The 22,440-nt window shown below is 43.3% G+C and overlaps 1 protein-coding gene across 2 annotated transcripts in view; it reads right to left on the reverse strand.

Moving 5' to 3' along the window:
- Nucleotides 1–22,440, reverse strand: part of LOC140725331 (uncharacterized) — a 91,886-nt gene that overhangs the window by 20,285 nt on the left and 49,161 nt on the right. The window contains exons 5-7 of one of the 2 annotated variants that reach the window (XM_073040659.1): nt 7,166–7,282; nt 1,705–1,824; nt 1,354–1,430 (exon numbers count right to left, since the gene is read on the reverse strand). The gene's annotated coding sequence lies outside the window, so the exon portion shown is untranslated. Of the gene's footprint in view, nt 1–1,353; nt 1,825–7,165; nt 7,283–8,250; nt 8,356–22,440 lie in introns of those variants that run through there. The other variant, XM_073040658.1, reaches the window with a different exon arrangement.

Raw genomic sequence — 22,440 nt, forward strand, 5'->3', positions numbered from 1 at the left:
GAACCATGGAAGGTTCTCCGCCACATCTCACAAGATGAGTCGCTGTGTTTTCAGTAAGACAGGCTAGTTCTCCACTACTCTTATTTATTCAGGACTGTGATCAGGACTTTGGGAGTCCCAAGATTGGTTCTGCTGACCAGTTTCTTCTCACCAGCTCATTTTCATCTACACCTCCATCCCACAAAAGGTCAGTCTATTGGGTATGCCCCGCCTCTTTCAACAGAGCCGCAACCATTTCCATCTTCTGTCATTAACTAAACTTGCTCTCACATCGACCACCACCTTCTTTGTTCCACAGAAGTGAATGAGTTAAAGTTGTGGCTATGGGTCTTTAAATGGGCACAGTAAAGCTCACATTAATCCATTTCACCCCTTTAAAATCCTGACAATTCACTCTTCAACTTACCAGTTAACAATTGTCAAACTCACTTCTGGCTCAGTGGAAGCCTAAATTCTCAGACTCCCTTCCGACTTATCAGGGTCCAGACTGCTGTACTCCTCTTCAATGAGTTTCAACGTTCTCCCTGTGGCTGCATGGGTTTCTGCCACAGTCTACAGATATAATGGTTGGTAGGTTAATTGTAAATTGTCCCGTGAATAGGCTAGGATTAAACTGGAGGTTGCTGGGTGGCATGGCTCAAAGAGGCAACTCCACACTGTATATCAACATACAAATAAATCAAGTCTCACTGGGAGTCCAGCTCTCCTGCTTCCTTCTGACAGGCCAAGGTTCTCTACACCTGACAGTCCAACACAAACAATTCACAAGTGTTTCAGATTAATGGAGTTTTATTTAAAATATGCCCATCTTTTTATTGGATTAATAATACATTCCTTGTTTCACTCAGGCCATGTTCCTCACATTATTTTCCTAATGCACTGACAACAATCTTGACGAAATGTCATCAACTTTACTGCCCTTTCAAGCCAGTCCATTTCTGATACTTTCCTAAGTTTCCATTTCCGAGACTAGTACCCTGTCATCACCATGGACCCACAGATTCCATGATTATAATTGCACTTACTCATACAGCAGAGAAACTGGCCCTTAGGCCTAACTTGTCTATGCCAAACAAAATGCACCAAGCTACCATTTGACCCACATCCCTCTAAACCCTTCCTCTCCATGTACCTGTACAAAATCTTTTAAATGCTATCATTGGACTTACCGCAACCATTTCCTCTGGCAGCTCTTCCCCATACACACGAGGCTTTGTGTGAATTTGCCTCAAGTCCATTTTAAACTTTTCCCTTTTCACCTTAAACCTATGTCCTCTAAATCAAACCCAAGCCCTCCAATTTTTAATTAAAACTAGGAATAAAAATGGGGTAAAAAAGATTGCATGTGTTTACCCAGTTTCCTAAGGATTTCATTCCATTCTTCCAATTTGAAAGCAGAAGACTCTAGAAACCACCAGGTCAGGCAGTATCTGTAGACAAAGGTAAACTGTTAATGTGTCAAGTCCTAGACCATTGGGCTGGAAGGTTCAGATAAAGGGACACAGGATCTGAAATGTTAACTGGTTCTTGACCCACCAATGCTGCCTGACCTGAGTGTTTCCAGCTTGCTGTTATTTATTTCAGATTTCCAACATCTGCAGCACTTTCCAGTTTTTCTGTTGTGCTGACCCCAGCACCATCCACACCCATGCATTCCATACATCTTTTTCCCTCAGCCACAGCACAGAGTGATCTTAGCTATACCTGTTGCACTTTCCAGGTTTTTCCACTAGATTATCAGGATGCAGAGTTAATGGCTTCTTACTCCTATTCCAGTATCAAGCTGGCTTCCTGGCCCATCAACAGGTCATCAGTTGCCCCATTCTGGAAAAGGTCACAAGTAAGACACTGCAAGAATAACAAGTTTTGCCCCTAAATAATATTAATTAACCAAGTTTTAACCATAATCCAGCTAATTAAAATCACTTAGAACATTTTCCCTTCTACTTTTGTAAAAGCTACACAAAATGTCCAAGCAATTAGGATTAAGGGGATTCTCCAGACATTTTATACACACCCAAGCAACAAAACGGATGGCCGTGCTCATTCACACGAGGAGGTGATTGGCATTGATGTTCGGACCTGGCACGGTGGGCACTCTTTGTGCAGGACTGAGTTCGTACAGCCTGAAAAGTTCCTCAAAAGCTGATGGAAGGTGGTTTTCAATATTTGGATACAGACTGTACCTTCTATTGGTCTTCGTCAGTTTTCCGTGTTTTCTTTCTTGCTGCCAATTAGCAGGTCTGCGGTGCGTTACTTTTTATGCGAGGGAGGTGGTGGAGTTTGGGGCTTGATGTTGGCGTTTTTCTGCGTGGGTGGATCTGATGGAGGGGTTTGGGGTTTTGATGGTATTGTTTTTTGTGAGGGAGTGGATTGGGGGTTTGGAAATTTTGGGGGGTGTAGATGATCTGTTAGATATGTGTGTGAGGGAGCAGGTGGGGGGGTGATGGCTCTTCTTTTCAACAACTCACATGGATTTTCAGTATTTCATGGCTCTCTAGAGAAGACAAATATCACAGTTGTATTGTTCATGCTTACTTTTGACAATAAAATGGACCTTTTCATCTTTTTTATTTATCCCTCGAGCCAAAGGAAAAGGGTGAAGCGATCAATGAATACTTTGCACAGGTATTCAGCAAGAACATGGGTGTTGGTGAGATGAGTGACGGGCATAATGATATTCTAGGCCATTTGATATTAAGGAGTTGTTGTCCAGCATCTTGGAAAAAGAGGTGGACAAGTCCCAGGGGCCATTGAGGTTAAGTCATATGCAATCCACAATGAGTTAGTAAACAGAATCCAAAAATTGGCTTGGTCATAGATGTCCGAGACTGGTGGTAGAGGAAATATAAGACTGGAGGTTTGTGACCAGTAATGTTCTGCAAAGATCAGCACTGGGATCTCTATTGCCTACAATGACTTTGATGCAAGTTTGCAAATCACATGAAAATTTGTAGCACTGTGCTTAGTGAGGAAGGTTGTCAAAGGAGCAGCACGATATACATTAGCTGGAGCTCTGAGGAGAGAAATTGCAGATAGCTAATCTGGACAAGTGTGAGGTGTTTCATTTTGAGAGTTTAAAAGCAACAGGAAAGCTTCCTGTGGACCTCTAGGACCACTGCTGTCCAGGGATCTCACTGACAGTAGCAACAGAAGAAGACAGTGGTCAAGAAGATGCACGGTATACTCGGTTCCACTGATCAGGACATTGAGAATAAACATTTGCAAGTCATGTATTAAACCTTAGTTATGCCGTATTTGGAGTTTTATGTGCTATTCTGGTCATCACATTAATGGCTTTAGACAGGATGTGGGGACCAGGATGTTGTCTGGACTGGTGTGCATTAGCTGGATTAAGTTAAAAGGAGATTTATGAGGCCAGGTTTTGTTTCACACAGAGTGGTAGATCTTTGTAACCCTCCACCAGGGGCGGTGATACAAGCAGATACTGTAGCAACATTTAGGAAGAACATGTACAGAAATAGGCAGTGGAGACATTTTCCATGTGCAAGCAGATAGGGTTAGTTTAGATTGGCATCATGGTCAACACTTATATGGTGGGCTGAAGGGCCTGATCCTGTACTATCTTCTCACATTGGCTAGAATACAAGTTCATTAGCACAAATACTGCCAGCCCTTACACTCTTCAGACCTCTCCCCAGTATCTTGTGCTTGCAGCTGTGTCTTCATTTCACAGAGCAAAGATCCATTGACATTTATTCTGATTGCTTGATATTCTTACAAAGTTCTATTCAATTACTCTTTCCACATCTAGTAATTAAATATTTATCTTTCAAAAAGGACATGCGTTACAGCAGCCAATCAGCATTGGACTACCCATAAAGAGCAAGAGTCTTTAAGGTTTTAAGGAATTAATGTTAAGTATGCCCTGACCTTCTCATCTTCAAAATTACCTAGGAGGGTATAGCTGGAATACAAAACAATGGATGTGTACCTTCAAGAATATGGGAAAACGAGGAAATAATTGGTCGGATCGTAAATCTCCTCTTTGTTAAACAGACTGCAGTGGCATACGTAATGCATGAAAATGCACTGATATAGTTCTCATCTCCTCGACCATATTTCTGTTCCTTGGGAGTCTCCTCCTCCCATCACTGCACACACCCATCCTAGTAACTTGCTCACAAGGGATGTGTAGCAAAATGATCTTCAACAGCTTTGACTGTACCCAAGGGGGACAGACTTTGAAGGGCAGGAATGGCCTTATTGCCGTGGGCCTTCTGAAGGTCTGGAATGGGTCAGGGTAGCAGTGTGTAGACCAATATCAAGAAAAAACTAACTACATCCTCACACTGAGAACTGTTTCAATGTAGTACTGCTTGTATCAATGAACTTTCATGCATGACATATGCCACTGTAGTCTATTTAACAAAGAGAACATTCACAATCATCGCCAATTATATCCCAGTTTTGCCAGCAGGGGGCACCACATAACTGGCTGGATATTGTGGGCAACACAGTAGTGCATGCAATGCAGCCACTGCCTGACAGTTTGAGTGAGCCGGTTCAGTCCCGATTTCCAGTGCTGCCTGTGTCGAGTCTGTACGTTCTCTCTGTGACCGCACAGGCTTACACCAGATGATCTGGTTACCTCCCACGTTCCAAGAACGTGCACAATGGTATGTACACTGACTACTGTAAATTGCCCGTGTGTGAGATGAATCTGGGGCAAATTAGAGGGAATGTGCTGAGAATAAAAAGTGTTAGGGTAGGATTAGTGTAAAATTGGGTGCCTGACTGGGCCTGATTCAGAGTTACACCTATGAGCCAACAGAAACATTTCACCCTCCACACTGCTCCCCTGACCCTCTCCAGACCTTCAGAAGGCCCACGACAATAAGGCGGTCGTGACCATTCACGTCTAACTTCCTTTAAAAGTTGCGGCCGGTGAAACAGTGATCGAATTGGCACAGTTGAACAGGTGTTCCGAGGCGCGGTGTTGTACCAGCACTGTCGGACCGAGACAAGTGCAATGCTTCTTGGGAAACCCAGCAATTGCTCCAGTCTCCGCCTCTCAACACTGGCTAGTCTTGGTAAAAGGCATGGGAGAAAAGAAAGAGCAAGCAAAGGTAAAAGAGGAGGTTCAACTGAGACTCAGATGCTTTTGAAATGTCATGCTGGATCAGGTGGTGAGGGACAAGAATAGAGGAGGCAAGGACAGATTGGTGGCTAGATCACTATATTAAAAAAACTGAGAGCAAGATCAAAGACTTCTTTGCTCTGCTGTTACCATCTCATCGACAACTCCTCAAACGTGGCTTGGCGACTGCTTCCTCTTGATCTGTTTAGGCCGGGACAAGTGCAATATCAAACCAATGATAAATACTGCTGCCCATCCCAACCTACACAAAACAGGGGCAACATCCCATCTCCTGGTACATATTCCACGGTCATTTCGGTTTCTACAAGATGCGATCTCGGCAGTCCCAAGGGTCTGGAATATAATGGAGCTGCTTCCACATTGGTACCAGTGTGACACTGGTGGCAGATGGTCACACAGAATTCGTCTGGGATGCACATTAAAACAGGTGAATAAAAGCAGTCCTAACAACAAAAGAAGCCAGAATTATTGCTGTTGTATTGGTAATGAGAGGAGGTAGACAATTCTTTTCCCCACGAGAGCAAGGGTCCAGCAGCTCTGGGAAACTGGCACTGATGGAGAAAGACACAAAGCAGATCGTCCAGGATTGTATTGAGTGACAGGGCAGGCTTAAAAGCTCTTACTGAAAACTGCACCTATCACAGGCAGTGCAGAACCCAACACCACATCCAAACAGAGGAATATATTCAATAGGTCCAGTCAAGTTGTTTCCTCCCATTCCCGAAGGCCCTCAGATCCAACCCAAGCTTCGAAGGGCATGGTGCGTGGTACAGGGTGAATACCGGCCCAGAACGACCCTCCGAGGCCAGCAGCTCCGCCATTGCCGATGCAGTCAGTTTTGCGTGGATTTGCACAGCAACAAGAATCGAGAACTGTCTGCAAAGCCAGCAAAACTAACCGCCCGTCGGCATCACAAGAGACCGACTCCAACACCATCCCAGGGAGAACTGGCATCAAACCTGTAGAACATGCAGTGCTCCAGTTCAGCAGTTGACAGAGTTCCAGTACCAACCTTGTCCAAAGTTGGTAAACTTTGGTATCCACCTGATAAAAATTTGGAACAAAGCCACGTCAATAAGCCATTCGCCCCAACGTGCTCATTCTGCTTTTCGATTAGATCACGGCCATCCTGTGTCTCAGTTCCTAAACCTGCTTTGGGCTCTAATAGAAACTGATCTGCCCCATCATGGGAGGCCAAAGTGACAGTGGGGCAAAGAGGAGGGGTGGCTTGGGACTTGATGGCTGTCCAGTAAGGGATCTGAAAGACCCAGGAGAATAGACGTGCAGAAACCTTGAGGAACAAGGAATCTGTGGAGGAACTCAGCAGTCAAGCAGCATCTGTGAGAGGAAATGCTAATCACTGCTTCACGGGGAACTCCAGGTGACTCTGCTTTTGTTCCCTTCTGACTGTATTCTCTCTCCTACAATTTGTGAATGCAGTATAGCTGATTCTGTGCCTATGATGGTGCTGCAAACAGTTTCTCACTGTACCAGTCGATACACGTTATTAGTGCTCGTGACAATAAACTCCTCTTCTGTTTTTGAATTGCACACAGGGTGTTAACCAGAAACACTGACAGTGCCTTCCTCCCACAGATACTGCTCGATCCGGCTCATCTGTTGGTTGCTTAAGGGATCAGGAAGGGCGGAGGTATAGCCACAGGACAACCGTTCTCAGCAGAACACTAGTGGCTAAAGGAAACAGCGCTCACATCTGCAGCTTTGTCAGATTTCAACACATTCCTTGGTAAGGATCAAATGACAAATTCCAGGTTCGGGCTTTGAACCTATTAACCAATCCATCGCTCAGTATGGTCAGCTGACCTCTTTCCAAGGCAGTCCAGGTGGCCAGGTTCAAGCAACGCTGAAAGTGATTGTTCTGCAGTAGATTTTTACACAACTACCTGCACTACAAGCACTTTTGGGCTGCATGGACAACTGTCGGTCAACTTCAACCTGAGAAAGGTGGAAGAACCACGACAGACAGGTAAGGTGGTACTTAAATGGTTAACATTCATCAGACACACAAGTAATTTCACTCACCCCTCACTGGCGGTGGGTTTGATCTCTACCTGCTGGGCTCACTGTTGTCTTGTCCCCTCATCTTCAAAGGAATCTGCAGGACCTCCAAAGCAGTCGGACTTCAGACTGACATGACCACTGTTAGGAAGTTGTAGGTGGCAGATGGCAAAGAAATTAAAATAAAACAATGTTAGAGAAGCTATCAGTAACAGGGCAGTCAAAGAGGACAGGTGATAATGCGAGAAGTCTGTACTATCCCACACTAGACACTTTTCAAAAGGATGACTGATATGGATTAAAAACCAGAAGTTTTTTTTCCCATGCATAATAAAGATCGTTAGTCTACTCAGAACATTTTTTTTTTCAATTCTGTCATCTCATTACTAAATACTGAAGTTAGGTACAGTTTATACAAAACACAACTCTTTCCCCATTCACAAGTCAGTGCAGTATTTTTTGGTCTGTCTCATTGTCATCCTCTGTGATCCTACGTTGAGCTCAAGACATTGCTGACACACCAAGTACCAATGAAGAACAGTCACAAGAAAACAGCAGCTCAGTAGGCCATTCAGCCCCTCAAAGCATGCCCTACCAATTAACATGATCATGGTCGATTTAGGCTTGAATCAACTCTACTTCAGTAAGAGTTCCTCCTGATCCTCAATTCCTCAATATTTCAAATATTCACCCATTTCTAGCATATCTCACGATCAGTCCTCAAGGCAGAGGATTCCAGAAATTCACTTGAGACACGATATAAACATCAATAATTCTGGTCCATCTATCTGGAAATTCCTACCTTTGACATATGTCTCAGCTGTGCTCCCTTTACTCAGGGCCCCGATTCACCGCAGAATTTTAATCATATTCAACTTTTTAAATACAGAAGAGAATTCTGAATTTTGTTTAGGTATTAGTGCAAACTGTATGCAAAAATCTGGAAAGCTGCCAGTCCAACATCAGTTGTAAACATGCTGGATTACCAAAACACTGGAATGAAGCAATGACAAATATCAAAAGATCAAGACGATTTCTCATGGTAATCAGAAAAGCTTCCCAAACCTGGCTTGTTTAAAAATCAAAGTGGTTTGTCAACCAGTACAGACCTGGGATCCAGTGAAGTCGCACTTTGTCACTACTGCGTAGAAATGAAGAATCCTCCCAGATGCAATAGATGCCGAGCAGTTACTTTATTTGCCACTAGGAATTGGATACAACAGTGCTTGAAGTGTAAATAGTGTAGCTAGGATTGAATCTACACTACCTACCACTATTTGCACTTTGGCACTGCAGACCCAGAATAAGCACTTCCACCAACACAAATCCCACTGCAAAGGTTTCCATCGTGCCCAGGTCCATACAACCGCTGAGCAGGAAGACAAATCTGAAAGCTGACCCGGTGGGATGGAGGTGGCTGAAATCCAGAGCAGACTTTGGCTGTGGGGGTTCAGCAACAGGAATGAATGGTGGATTGGACTGCTCAAGCAAAAGAAAATCATACAGCTCAAGTAATTAGTCATGAAAAGGCAGGTAACAAACTGGATGGCTTCAGCCCCTTTGGTTTGCTTGGAACTGATTCTCTATTACAAGAGCCATTGCCAGAAGACCCAAATTCATTTTGGATCCAATCTACCAACCCACCATGGATTGCTTGTGGCTTCGGGCCCAGCCTACCATGAGGGGCCTTGTCAAGTGCTTTACAGACATCCATGAGACATTGGAGCAGAATTAGGACAGTCACTCATCGAATCTGCTCTGCAATTTCATCATGGCCTATTCATTATCGCTCTCAATCCCATTTTCCTGCCTTCTCCCCGTAACCTTTGACACCCTGACAAATCTTCCGCTTTAAATACATCCAATGACTTGGCCTCCACAACTGTCTAAGGCAATTAATTCCACAGATTAATCACCATCCTCATCTGTTTTAAAGGGATGTCCTTCTATTCTGAGACTGGGGCTTCTGGTTCCAGACTCCTCCACTATACGATACGTCCACTTTGTCTAGGCTTTTCAATATGTGATAGATTTCAATGAGATCCCCTCCCCTCTCATTCTTCTAAACTCCAGTGAGAAACAGCTCAGGAGCTATCAGACACTCCTTACACATTTCGGAAGAAAGCTGACAAGCAGGACATCCAGCCTAGTCATCTCCAGTGAGGGTAAAACTAGGACGATATGGCAGATGATTGGGGTGGCTGAAGAATTAGCGCAGGGGCCAGAGTTTCAGATTTCTGGATTATTGCGATCTCTACTGGGGAAGGTATGACCTACCTGTACAAAAAGGACAGGTCACACTTAAACCCGGAGGGGATCAACATTTTTGTGGGCAGGTTTGCTAGAGCTTTGGGGAGGGTAAACAAATTTGGCAGAGGGTTGGGAACCAGAATGATGGGGCAATTGATATACCAGTCAATGAAGTACGTAGTGAGGCTGTGAGGAAGGACAGATAGATGACAGGGCAAAATCATAGTCGGTGGGACGAGCTGTAGTGCAAGAGTGGATAAAAATTGAAAAGGGTGATGAATACAGGATTGAAAGTGTTACATTTGAATGCACACTGTATATGGAAAAAGCCAAGATTATCTTGTAGCACAGTTAGAGATTAGCACGTATAATGTTTTGGCACTGTTGAATGGTAGCTGAAAGATCATAGTTGGGAGCTTAACATCCAATTTTACATATTGCTTTGAAAGGACAGGCAGGTAGACAGAGGGTATGGGGTAGCTCTGTTGTTAAAAAATAAACTTAAATCCACCATATACAACGGAGATTCATTTTCTTGTGGATGTACTCAACAAATCTATAGATTTTATATATATATATATATATATATATATACACATACACATACATACACACACGTATATATAAAAAACAGAAGCAATGAAAGACCATTCATTGGCATTCAACCAAAGTCCAGAAGACAACTGTGCAAATGCAAAGAAAAACCCCCAATAAGATAAATATTGATCAATAAATATAAAAAGACCCCAATGGGAATGATATAGGCTTCTGAACAGTGACCAGTGTGTGGGCTACGTATTACAACAGGAGATAGAAAATTCACGTCAAAAGGGCAATGTTACACTAATCACGGGGGATTTCAATATACATGTATATTGGGAAAATCAGGTTGGTGCCAGATCCCAAGAGAGGGAATTTGTAGAATGCCTACGAGATAGCTTTTTAAGAGCAGCCCAATAGAGGAACAGCATTTCTGGATTAGGTATTATGTGATAACCCAGATTTGCTTAGGGCACTTAAGGTAAAGGAACCATTAGGTGATATAATATTATAGGGTTCACCCTGCAGTTTGAGAAGAAGCTAAAAGTTGGATATATCAGTATTACAGTGGAGTAAAGGGAACTGAGAGCTGGCCAATGTTGATTGGAAGGACTGTAGTGGGGATAACACCAAAACTGCAATGGCTGGAGTTTCTGGGAGCAATTTGGGAGGTGCAGGATAAATACATCCCAAAAATGAAGAATTATTCTAAAGGAAGCATGAAGCAATCGTCGCTAACAAGGGAAGTCATAGCAGCAAATTACATAATATAGCAAAAATTAGTGGGAAGGTAGAGGATTGGGAAGATTTTAAAACTAACAGAAAGCAATTAAAAAAGCAATAAGGAGAGAAAAGATGAAACATGAAGGCAAGCTATCCAATAATGAGGATTAAATAACGGTTATTCAGATATACAGTACTTTGCAAAAGTCTTAGGCACCGTAACTGTTTTTTAGATGTTATTTGTCTTCTGCATTAGTGTCAGCAGAAAAGTGCAAATTTCAGATTTCCAAACATACATTATCCAAAAAATTAAATGTTAGAGAAGTTTTTTCTACTTTGTTAAAGAGCAATATAATAGACATTTCAAATAAAACCTTGATTATTTTGTAAGAATATGCAGTACCCTAGTGCTTGATTAAACAAAGATAACAAACAGGTGCTAATGATCAATGACACGAGTTTAATGAACTAAACTGATAAAGTGAAACAGAAACGGGTGGAGAAGGAATCAAGCTGGGCGAAGGAAACCCAAACTAAAAGGTGAGAGTGTTGCAGATGTGACAGTTTAACCTTCAAATCATCAATTCTTACAACCAATTCTCACGCCGTGGCAGTGATCACAGCAATAAGGCATAAGATGGTCATCTCCCAAGCAGAAATTTTGCAGCAGGCAGGAATTTCATGATATGCTGCCCAAGCTCTTCTGAAACAACACAGGCAAGGTTGAGGACCTGAAATGCCGAGGCTGCCCACGAGAACTCAGCGAAGCAGACAAGAGATACATCAAACTGATGTCCCTTCTAAATCAGAAATAGTACAGCCCTGCTCTCAGGTCTGAACTCACTGGAACCCAAGTACATCCCTCTATGCTCTGGAGAAGTCTTGTCGGAAGCAGTCTTGAAGGAAGAGTAGCTGCCAAAAAGCCATTTCACTGAGATTCACCTGCGCACAAAAGAACAAGGATTGGGGTGTTGAACAATGGCAGCTGGTGCTCAAAATTTGAAATTTTTGGCTCAAACAGGAGTCCGCAGAAGAGCTGGAGAGCGCTCGTGGATAAGTGTCTGCAGTCAACTGTGAAAACACAGCGCAGGCTGCATCACTGCAAATCAAGTAGGTGCTCTGGTCAGAATTAATGGAATCCTCAACACTGATCCTCATCCATCAGAGAGGCAGCTGATCCATCCCAACTTCATTAACAGCAGGACAATGACCACAAACACACGGCCAGTCAGAAAACTATCTGCAGTGACAAGAACAAGAAGTAGGTCTACAGCAGCTGGTATGGTCTCCACAGAGCCCTGACCTCAGCATCAGAGGTTGTCTGGGAAGACAGAATCAAGCAACACAGCCATTATCTGCAGAACTGTGGCAAGTTCTCCAACACGCTTGGAACAACCTACCAGCTGATTTTCTAAAAAACTGCACGACAGCGTACCCAAGAGATGTGAAGCCATTTTAAAGGCAAAGGCAGTATCGTAAGCAATTTTGGTCACTTATCGAAGAAAGGATGTGCTGGCCACAAAAATGATCTGAGGAATCAAAAGGTTAACATACGAGAAATATTTCATCACTCTGGGCCTGTACTCGCTGGAGTACAGGTGGGGAGGAATTGAGAAATCTCATTGAAACCTACCTACCTAATATTGAAAGGCCTACACATGGTGAGTAGATGTGGAGAGGATGTTTCCAATTATGGAGGCATTTAGGACCAGAGACCACAGCCTCAGAATAGAGAGACATCCATTTAGAACAGAGACGACAAAAAAATGCTTTAACCACAGGGTGGTGAATCAGTGGAATTCATTGCCACAGAGAGCTCTGCAAGCCAAGTCATTGGGTATATTTAAGGCAGAGAGTGATAGGTTCCTGATTCATCAGGGCATCAAAAGACACGTGGAGAAGGCAGGAGAGTGGGGTTGAGAATAATAATAAATCAGCCACAATGGACTGGCGGAGCAGACTTGATGGGCCAAACATGCTAATTCTGCTCCAATGTCTTTTGGTCTTACATTAACCCTTTTATTCCCGGGACCATTCTCAAGATCCTCCACGGGACACACCCTCCCATGCCAGCACATCCTTTCTTAGATCGGGCGCCCCAAACTGCTCACAATACACCAAGTGCCATCTGACCAACGCCTTATAAAGCCACAGCAATACATCCACTGCTCTAACCTCAAGTCACTTCCTCAAAAGAAAACAAAAACAAGTTTGTTGCACAGGTCTCTCATTCATCATATTCCTAGCAAATCCAAGAGCTGATAGTTGAAGATCATTCCTCTGTGACACAGCATGGCTCCTTCTATTGGGCATTCACCTGTCATCTGCAGCTATTCAATTCTCCTGTTTTCAAAATGCCATCTTCTACTGATCAGTAAAATAACTATGTAAAATTCATATTTCATACCATATATTACATAACCTTTGAACAAAGCTCTATTGACGTGGCAATTTTTAAAGTCAAAGAAGAATCATGTGAACAGGAGACGCTCAATTTAATCTTTAAAGGGTTTTTCCACTACTTTTGAAGACGATTATTTAAAGAAACTTCCCCTTTTCAACTTCTGCCATATTCGGTTATCTTTCGTAATTATACCTTTCTTTAGTCAGGGGTTCAGGGGGAGCACCGGGTCCCCCGAAAGCAGACGGAGGAGGAGAGGAAGCAAAGCAGCTCCGAGTGAAAACTGTAAAGGGTAATTACTTGCAAATAAAAAATATCCCCTCGCATTCAAAATCATTCTTCCTTCCCCTTTGGCTCCACAGGAAAGAACTTTTTCCAGCACATGATCAGCCACAGGTCAGGAAACTGCAGGAGAATTCACACACAGGGAGGAAGTGAACAGTGCAGTGACCTGCCCTGCCCCGCGTGGGTGTCTGTCAAGGTGTTGAAAAGCAGTCACATGACCAACGGCATTCATAACCCAAGAACACTCACTGGAGCACGCCTCACTGACATACAGCAAAGCTGCTTCTCCCAACACTCAGCGGGCTCTGATTCAGACTTACAAGAATGGGAACTGTCGCTAACCACTCCTTCCCCTCACCCTTGCCAGAACACGACATTACCTTGCTGCAGCAGTCATGCAACCCATTCGCCTGCAACATTGTGGCCCCAGCTGTTTTATGTCCCAGTACACAGAGGTATACCGCAGCAGGTAATGGTTACCATTGGAGCAACCCAAACATACCAGGAGTGAGATACTGGAGAAGAAACAGCATGCTCTTCTGCTTCTGTAGTCCACCCTCCTCAACGTTCGACATGCTGTGCACTCAGAGATGCTCCTCTGCACACCAGTGTTCTAACACGTGGTTATTTGAATTACTGTCGCCTTCCTGTCAGCTTAAACCAGTCTGGCCATTCTCCTCTGGCCTCTCTCCTTAATAAGGTATTTTCACCCACAGGACTGCAGATCATAGGATTTCTTTCTGTCTTCCCTCAGTATCTCTAAGCTCTAGAGACTGTAGCATGTGAAAATCCCAGCAAATCAGCAGTTTCTGAGATACTCAAACCACCTCATCTGGCACCATTCCATGGTCAAAGTCATTTAGATCACATTTCTTTCCCATTCTGATGTTTTGTCTGAACAACTGAACCTCTTGGCCATTTCGGCATGCTTTTGTGCTTAAAGCTGTTGCCATATGATTGACTGATGGGCTATTTGCATTAACGGGCAGGTGTACTTAATGAGTGGCCAACCGCAGATAAAATTGCTAACTTTGTGGGTTTAACTACCTTTGAAAGAAAACTTGTTTGGCTCACTGGCAGTGTTGTTAAATGTTACCCTACATGAACCAAGATCCTGTGGCAATGCCAAACCCACAGAATCATAAAAATACTCATCTCCTTCTCAGTGATTCCTACACCTCTCTAATCATTCTACAAACTACTCCAAGCCCCTAGTTTTTAACCCATCTGGAGAGGGAAAAAGAGCATTTTCAGTTTATTAACTCCAGGCTCTTAAAGTTACACTCAGCCTCCTCTGTTCCAAAGAAAATACCTGTCTTACTCAAATCTTTCTGCTGGAATTGTCCACTCCTAGAAACAACTTCGTAAATCTCTTTGGACTCACTGTGATGCTGTCACATCTTTACTGTGATGCAGTGTACAGGCCTGTACACACTGTTCCGTAAGAAAATGACAAATGGCTGCGTGCCACTTGGCCTCTAACCTATTCAGTCAAGTGATGAGATCAAGTCTGACCTTGTACCTCAGTGCCTCTCTTCAGAACTAATCCAAAACACCTTTATTTCCTCAACTTCAAACACCATACTGAATACAAATCAGTGGCTAGGCCCATTAGGTAAAGAAATTTCTCCTCAGTATTTGCCCCATATGTCTAATGCACTTATTCTAGATACCCCAGGCCTTGATAAATAACAGCCCTACCTGGTCAAGACCCCATAAGAATTTCATGTACGCCAGTGAGACTGCCTATCCTGCATGATGTCTAAAACTCTGACTAACTTCTATAGATCTTCATCACAGCCTGGCATGGGAACACCAATGCCCTTAAACAGAACCTACAAGTAGTGGATACTGCCCAGTCCGTCACAGGTAAAGCCCTCCCCACCACTGTCCATCACCAGGGACACCACCACCACCCAGGTCATGCTCTCCTCTCGCTTCAGCCATCAGGAAGGTGGGACACAACCTCAGGACCCACACCACCAGGTTCAGGCATTAATATCAGTCAGTCATCAGGCTCTTGAACCAAAGGGTTCAACTTCACTCACTCCAACACTGAACTGTTCCCACAACTTTTGAACTCACTTTCAAGTACTCTTCATCTCATGTTCTCATTATTTATTATTTTTGTTTTTCTCTTTGTACTTGTACAGATTGTTGACTTTTGCACACTCAGGGTCTGGCCTGTAAGTGTAGTCTGTCACTGGTCCTATTACATACAGTCAATGGGTTTGAGTATGCCCGCAAGAAAAACAACCTCGGGTTTGTATATGATATACATGTACAGTGGCATGCAGAAGTTTGGGCACCCCAGTCAAAATTTCTGTTACTGTGAATAGCTAAGCGAGTAAAAGATGACCTGATTTCCAAAAGGCATAAAGTTAAAGATGACACATTTCTTTAATAGTTAAAGCAAGATTACTTTATTTCCATCTTCTACAGTTTCAAAATAACAAAAAAGGAAAAGGGCCTGAAGCAAAAGTTTGGGCACCCTGCATGGTCAGTACTTAGTCGCACCCCCTTTGAAAAGTATCACAGCTTGAAACCACTTTCTGTAGCCAGCTAAGAGTCTTTCAATTCTTGTTTGGGGGATTTTCGCCCATTCTTCCTTGCAAAAGGCTTCTAGTTCTGTGAGATTCTTGGACCACCTTGCATGCACTGCTCTTTTGAGGTCTATCCACAGATTTTCGATGATGTTTAGGTCGGGGGACTGTGAGGGCCACGGCAAAACCTTCAGCTTGCGTCTCAAGGTAGTCCATTGTGGATTTTGGGGTGTGTTTAAGCTCATTATCCTGTCGTAGAAGCCATCCTCTTTTCATCTTCAGCTTTTTTAAAAAAAACAGATGGTGTGATGTTTGCTTCCAGAATTTGCTGGTATTTAATTGAATTCCTTCTTCCCTCTACCAGTGAAATGTTCCCCATGCCACTGGCTGCAACACAAGCCCAAAGCAAGATCGATCCACCCCCCATGCTTAACAGTTGGAGAGGTGTTCTTTTCATGAAATTCTGCACCCTTTTTTCTCCAAACATACAGTACCTTTGCTCATTGCGGCCAAAAAGCTCTATTTTAACTTCATCAATCCACAGGACTTGTTTTCAAAATGCATCAGGCTTGTTTAGATGTTCCTTTGCAAACTTCTGACGCTGAATTTTGTGGTGAGGACGCAGGAAAGGTTTTCTTCTGATGACTCTTCCATGAAGGTCATATTTGTGCAGGTGTCTCTGCACAGTAGAACAGTGCACCACCACTCCAGCGTCTGCTAAATCTTCCTGAAGATCTTTTGCTGTCAAACAGGGGTTTTGATTTGCCTTTCTAACAATCCTATGAGCAGTTTTCTTGGTCTTCCAGACCTCAACTTGATCTCCACCATTCCTGTTAACTGCCATTTCTTACATTACGAACTGAGGAAATGGCTACCTGAAAACGCTTTGCTATCTTCTTATAGCCTTTTCCTGCTTTGTGGGCATCATTTATTTTAATTTTTAAAGTGCTAGGCAGCTGCTTAGAGGAGCCCATGGCTGCTGATTGTTGGGACAAGGGTATTTATATAGCTTTGGAATTTGCATTACCTGGCCTTTCCGAACGACGACTGTGAACAAGCCATAGCCCTAACAAGCTGAGACCTTGGTAAAAGTTGTCTGAGAGCTCAAATCTCTTGGGGTGCCCAAACTTTTGCTTGGCGCTCCTTACCTTTTTTTTCACTCCAAAATTGTACAAAACAAAAATAATACACTAATCTTACTTAAAATGTTGGAAAGAATGTTTCATCTTTAACTTTATGACTTCTGGAGATCAGTTCATCTTCTACTCACTTAACTATTCACAGTAACAGAAATTTTGACCAGGGGTGCCTAAACCTTTGCATGCCAGTGTATTTTGATAATAAATTTTCTTTGAATGTTATCATTCTCCCAAAGCCAAAAGTACAACAAACCAGTCAACCCGGGAATCAAATGTGTACCCTTGGGTAGGATACCAAAATTGCAGTTGGCCATCACCAGGCCGCTGTATAGTTGCAACAAAACATTTTTACATTTGCATTTAAATCCTCTCGCAATAAATAGCTAATGTTCTTAATTTCCTGCAGTGACTGGCATTAATTCTCACTACTTCCAGCAAAGACATCCAGATTCTCCGATTACCAACACCTACCAAACTCATCACTCGACCTACTCCTTAAACAATTGACTTCCCTTTCTTTTCCACTTGCCACAACCATCGATCAAATTATAGTCATGATTTGTAAAAGCCCTGTATTTTTTTTTCCTCCCTGTACACTATAGAATTTGAACTTTTCTCACATTCGCAGTATTTTGCACAGGTTTAGAATACAAGTCCATGTAAAGAGCCACTACACTATTGGATGCTTAGCTTCCGGGAGAGTTCAAAAAATAAAATTAGTGTGCTTGATTGTGGCAGTTGACATGTTGAAGTCTGAACGATTAGCGGAGTTGCAGGGCTGGACATTCAATGCACAGAATAGTTGGTGCACAATTGACACTGGATCTTCAGCAGATCTTCGGAGAAGATGGTGTGTTCGAGGAGCACGTTAAGTGCTTACACTGCAGTAGAAGGCCTCGTCACTACCTGCACTGTCAGCACTTTGGCACTACTCGGACAGATGGCCACATAATGGTTTCCATGACAACGCATTTCTCCAGCAGCTTTGGTGAACCTTCCAGTAAATCACGGGCCTTTCATTACAAACCAGTCAAATCACCTTACAGCAGAAAATGGAAGTAACCCGTCTCAGAGGGGAAGGCAGGTTAAATGGAGCTCGCTGATGAAATAGGTGTTAAATAAAAATGCTTCCAAATTAAGCTTCAGAATACTGTGTAAGCCCTACAGACAACAGACTGTAGTCAGTACAATTGAATCCAACAACTACCCCAAGTCCTTTTCCCAATGACTGATCAGCAAGTAATTAAATTCTACTTCTCTTGTTTCATCCCTTCAAGCCCTGTTCACCCACCAGAAGCCTCTCTTCATGGGATTCGGCCCTTCTGTAAGGGTGTCTAATCCCTTGCCACTCATCACATGCATTACCAACCAGACACTAGATGGAGCATCAGGAGCAGGAACCATAGCTGACATCACCCACCAGGTCTTCCAATGCTCTGACGGAAATCAAGCACACACCAGGATTTGAACCAGACTCTTCTTGGCCTAACTTGCTAATTCACATATCAGTTTACACAAGAGAACCACTAACTTTTTGTAGGGCTTGGAGGCTTGTGTGTCTCAATGACCTAGAGAGCGATGTTGGCTGGAGTCAGGGAGTTGTGCTTTGTCCTGTGGTAGGGTCACCCATGCCAAACAGGTCAAAGGGTCGAGGCCAAACTACGTAGTCCACCACAACATGCTGGAGGAACTCAGCAGGTTGGGCAGGTCCACCAGTCCTGTCAAAAAGAACGTTACGGAAACAGTAATGAAGAGTCCTTCTATATAGACAGAGATGGAGGACCTTCAGTGTTGCCCTAAGTGCCAGTAGCGTAACAGGCAGTTAGTTAGAAACTAGTAACTGGCATTTTAATATGCAATGAGTTACCTGCCATCAACTTCACCGGATGCCAGTAAAGTCAGTGCCTAGTTGGACTAACAAGAGGGAGGGGTATCGGCAGTGGGAAATATTACGGTAATCACTTAATTTTTTTTGATATTTATGCAACCAGAATTCTCACGCAGCCAGCAAAACTTTAAGAACATTAAGCATTTTTTCTAATGATAATGAGTTCAAACAGTTTATCCTAAGGTGCTATACAAAAATAAATGTAACATTTTTATATTTACACGTGTAGGCAGCACAGCCAAGGCTGATTCGCAGCCACATGCGATGGTGAACAGTCACTCATTTGATATATTTTTGCTTTATCTTATACTAAAGCTACCTAGCCTGAAAATATAAATTGCAACATAAAACATGGTTATTTGAAATGCTAAAGAGATGACAAAGGAAATCTACTTCAAAGGTTTATTCTTAGAATATCAAATTTTTTGTGCAATTCTCATACATCTAGCAACCCTAGATGTTGGATGACCGTAGTAAGCATTTGTATGTCCTTCCTTACCCCACCTTACAAAAAAAAACACAAGTTAATAACACTGTGAACAAGTGGCAGATAAGCTCATGAGTCTTACCTGTTGGTGAACGTCATAGGGGATGGGTCATCACTGTTGAAATTAATTGCAATACTCTGGTCTGAAGAATAAAAGCAATTGTGGTATTAATTGGCTTTGAACTCAGTACAAGTCCCACTCGCAGACTCGGAGGACATACTGCAATGAAAATCCAGAGTAGCCTCAAGGGAGTGCTGAACGGTAGGTGGTGTCATTTCTCAGGTGAGATAATGAATCAACCACTATTTTCTCAAGTGGCTCTTCAAGACTTGACAGCATTATTTCAGAGAGCGTGGGAGTTCTTCCTATTAACTTAGCCAGCGTTTATCAGATTACCTGTTCCTCATCAGTGCCCTTTAAGAACTTAATATTGTAAAAAAACTCTTCCAAGAACCCCACTTTTCATCAGGATCATCTCAAAGTCATGAACACTTTTTCTTAAAAAAATCATTTTCATAAAAAAGGTATTTTCATCATTACCTGTTCTCTTTTTTTCCCGGGATCATGTCTACACAAACTTATTGAAAGAGGTGAGGGTTTGGAGAACAAACCTCACCCGAGAAAAATTTTGTGCGCTTATTAGAGAGGGAGGAAAAGACACTTCACATTAGCATTTCCGTTTGGCCCGCAAGCTGTTAAAGGATACTTCTGTTCAGTCAGCCAAAATATCCATCTGTCCCTCAGATAAAACATCTGCCGGAGAGTAGGGATACCCTTCCCCACATGATGCACAAGAAGTCATGACCCTTCTCAAGATGCATTGATCCCAAGCCCATCCGGGGAAGCCATTTCTCAGTGACTCAACGGGCAGATATCCGATTAAAAGGAGCACGTAGGTCTCTGCCCAATGCTTAGCCTTGCTGCAGTTCTCACGCTTGGGAGGGGAAGGAGAGAGGCAGGTTCATTGTCCATTGTGCAGCCGACCCCACCCAAACCCATCACAGCCCCTCAGTAACCTCTCCACCCTGACCCTAACAAAGGCTACTCTGGCAGCATCAATCATCATTGTCATGCAGACTAATGCAGTGTGCATTCCAGGGCCAGTCAGAATTCAATGGAGCCTTCAGGGTCAGTGCCCTCTCCCTGTGGGCAGGGGCTTCTGTGTGTGCACAGCTCTCGAGCAGTGGCTTACAGATGGCCAGTAAAAGCAGGAGCTGAACAATGGACTGTCAAGAGTTCAGAGAGAGAAAGAAACTCCATCCTCCCCTACCAACTCACTCACCCCACCCCCATCCGATTCAAAAACAAAGCTACCAGCAAATAAAGCGAGGGGCTCAAACAATGCCTCAGCCTCTCCAGGAACACTACTGCACACTGCAGTGTGACATGTAATTTTTATATATGTGCTCCGAGTAATGTATTTTTCTGTCCTGCCCCCAGCTTAGCGTACAAGTTTAAAAATACAAGGATTTGGTTTTATACAGTGCCTTCTGCATACCCAAAACACTTTATGACTAACCAATTTCCTTTCCAAATAAAATCAGTTGCCCAATTCCCCACCACACAAGGTAATGACTAGATTATCCGTTTTTGGTGGCAATGAGAGAAATGTCTATCTAGGACATGTGGAGCTTACTTGCCCCGCAGAGTCAACGGGATTATTTTTTACCCGAGGATAGAGGGGATGCTCAACTTGTACAGCTGGTGCCTCACAGCACAGAGATTTCGGTTCAATCATCAGGTGTCAAGTGTGTGGAGATTACACGTTTCCCCCTGTGACCACTCTGGAGGGCTGGGGGAATCCCGCTTCCTCCTGCATCCCGAAAGTGGGCGCACGGAGTGATTAAACGGATGCTGTAAATTGCTTCTACTGTTCAGGCAAGCGGTAGAATCTGGGCAATGCTGATGGACACGGTGTGGAGCGAGCGAGAGAGAAGTGACGCCTTAGACCTATCGGCCTGCGCTCTTAGAGGAGCATCTAAGTGCATAGCTAATCAGGTCCTACGTCCTGTCTGATAGTTAACCCCAGCTGATTCTTGCAAATAGCCCCATCTGGTCAGAGGAGAAGAGGCATAAAAATCTGTTCAAGAAATTCACCTCACTTGGAGATCTGGGACTTTTACCCTGTGAACTCCATGTCAATTGGGTAAGGGAAGGTAATGTTGGGGAAGTGGGGTTCATTGAGGGCACGGGGGAAGGAAGAAAAAGCTTCAGACGGAGAATGCAAAAGAGGAAATAACAATTTCAACGATAATATCCAATTAAATAAACATCTCAAGGCACCTAAAATTTACTGCAGATGGTCCAAAACTTGATTAAGGAGTTAGTACTTCAAAGAAGACTTAGAAAGCTTTCAGAAGGGAATTCTAGAGTTTAGCTCTTAGCAGCTGAGTGCACAATGGCCAGAAGAGAACAATTAAATGCAGGTCAAACATTAGACCACAGCAAATAACCCAAGGGTTAAAGGGCTCAGGGAGATTAGAAAGATAAGCAAGGTAAGATAACAAAAGGAATTAGAAACAGCATTGAGAATTTTAAAATTCGTATTAGTTTCTTAACTAGGAGTCAGAAGTCAGTAAGCAAAGATCATGGGCAAGGGTGGCAAGTCACAGATGACCAAAGGTTTAGAGTAGAATAATGAGCCAGAACAGAGATCTTGACCAAAGTGACGAGAGTTTCTGCCACAGTTTGCTTGAGCAGGTGGAAGGTGGGAAATGCTGACGTACAGATATATGAAGATCATCTTGCCATCAATTTACTCAAGCTGGAAATAATAAGAAAAATACAAAGATCTGCAAGTGCTTAAAATCTGAAATTAAAGTAAAAGATCGAGCAGCATCTTTGAAAAACATAACGTTTCGGGTCTGCAGCCTTTGTCACAACCATTTGAAGCACTGAATGTTCTTTCCAGTGATGCTTGCCTGATCCGATGAGTGATTCGCACATTTTCTGGGTCTTTTTTGTGAAATTGTACAATCAGGTTCTGTATCTGATTCTAACCCAGGGCGAGAGATGGATTAGCTGGCAAAAGTCTATGATGGA

The sequence above is a fragment of the Hemitrygon akajei genome, chromosome 3 (genome assembly GCF_048418815.1).
Source record: "Hemitrygon akajei chromosome 3, sHemAka1.3, whole genome shotgun sequence".
NCBI classification, from domain to species: domain Eukaryota; kingdom Metazoa; phylum Chordata; class Chondrichthyes; order Myliobatiformes; family Dasyatidae; genus Hemitrygon; species Hemitrygon akajei.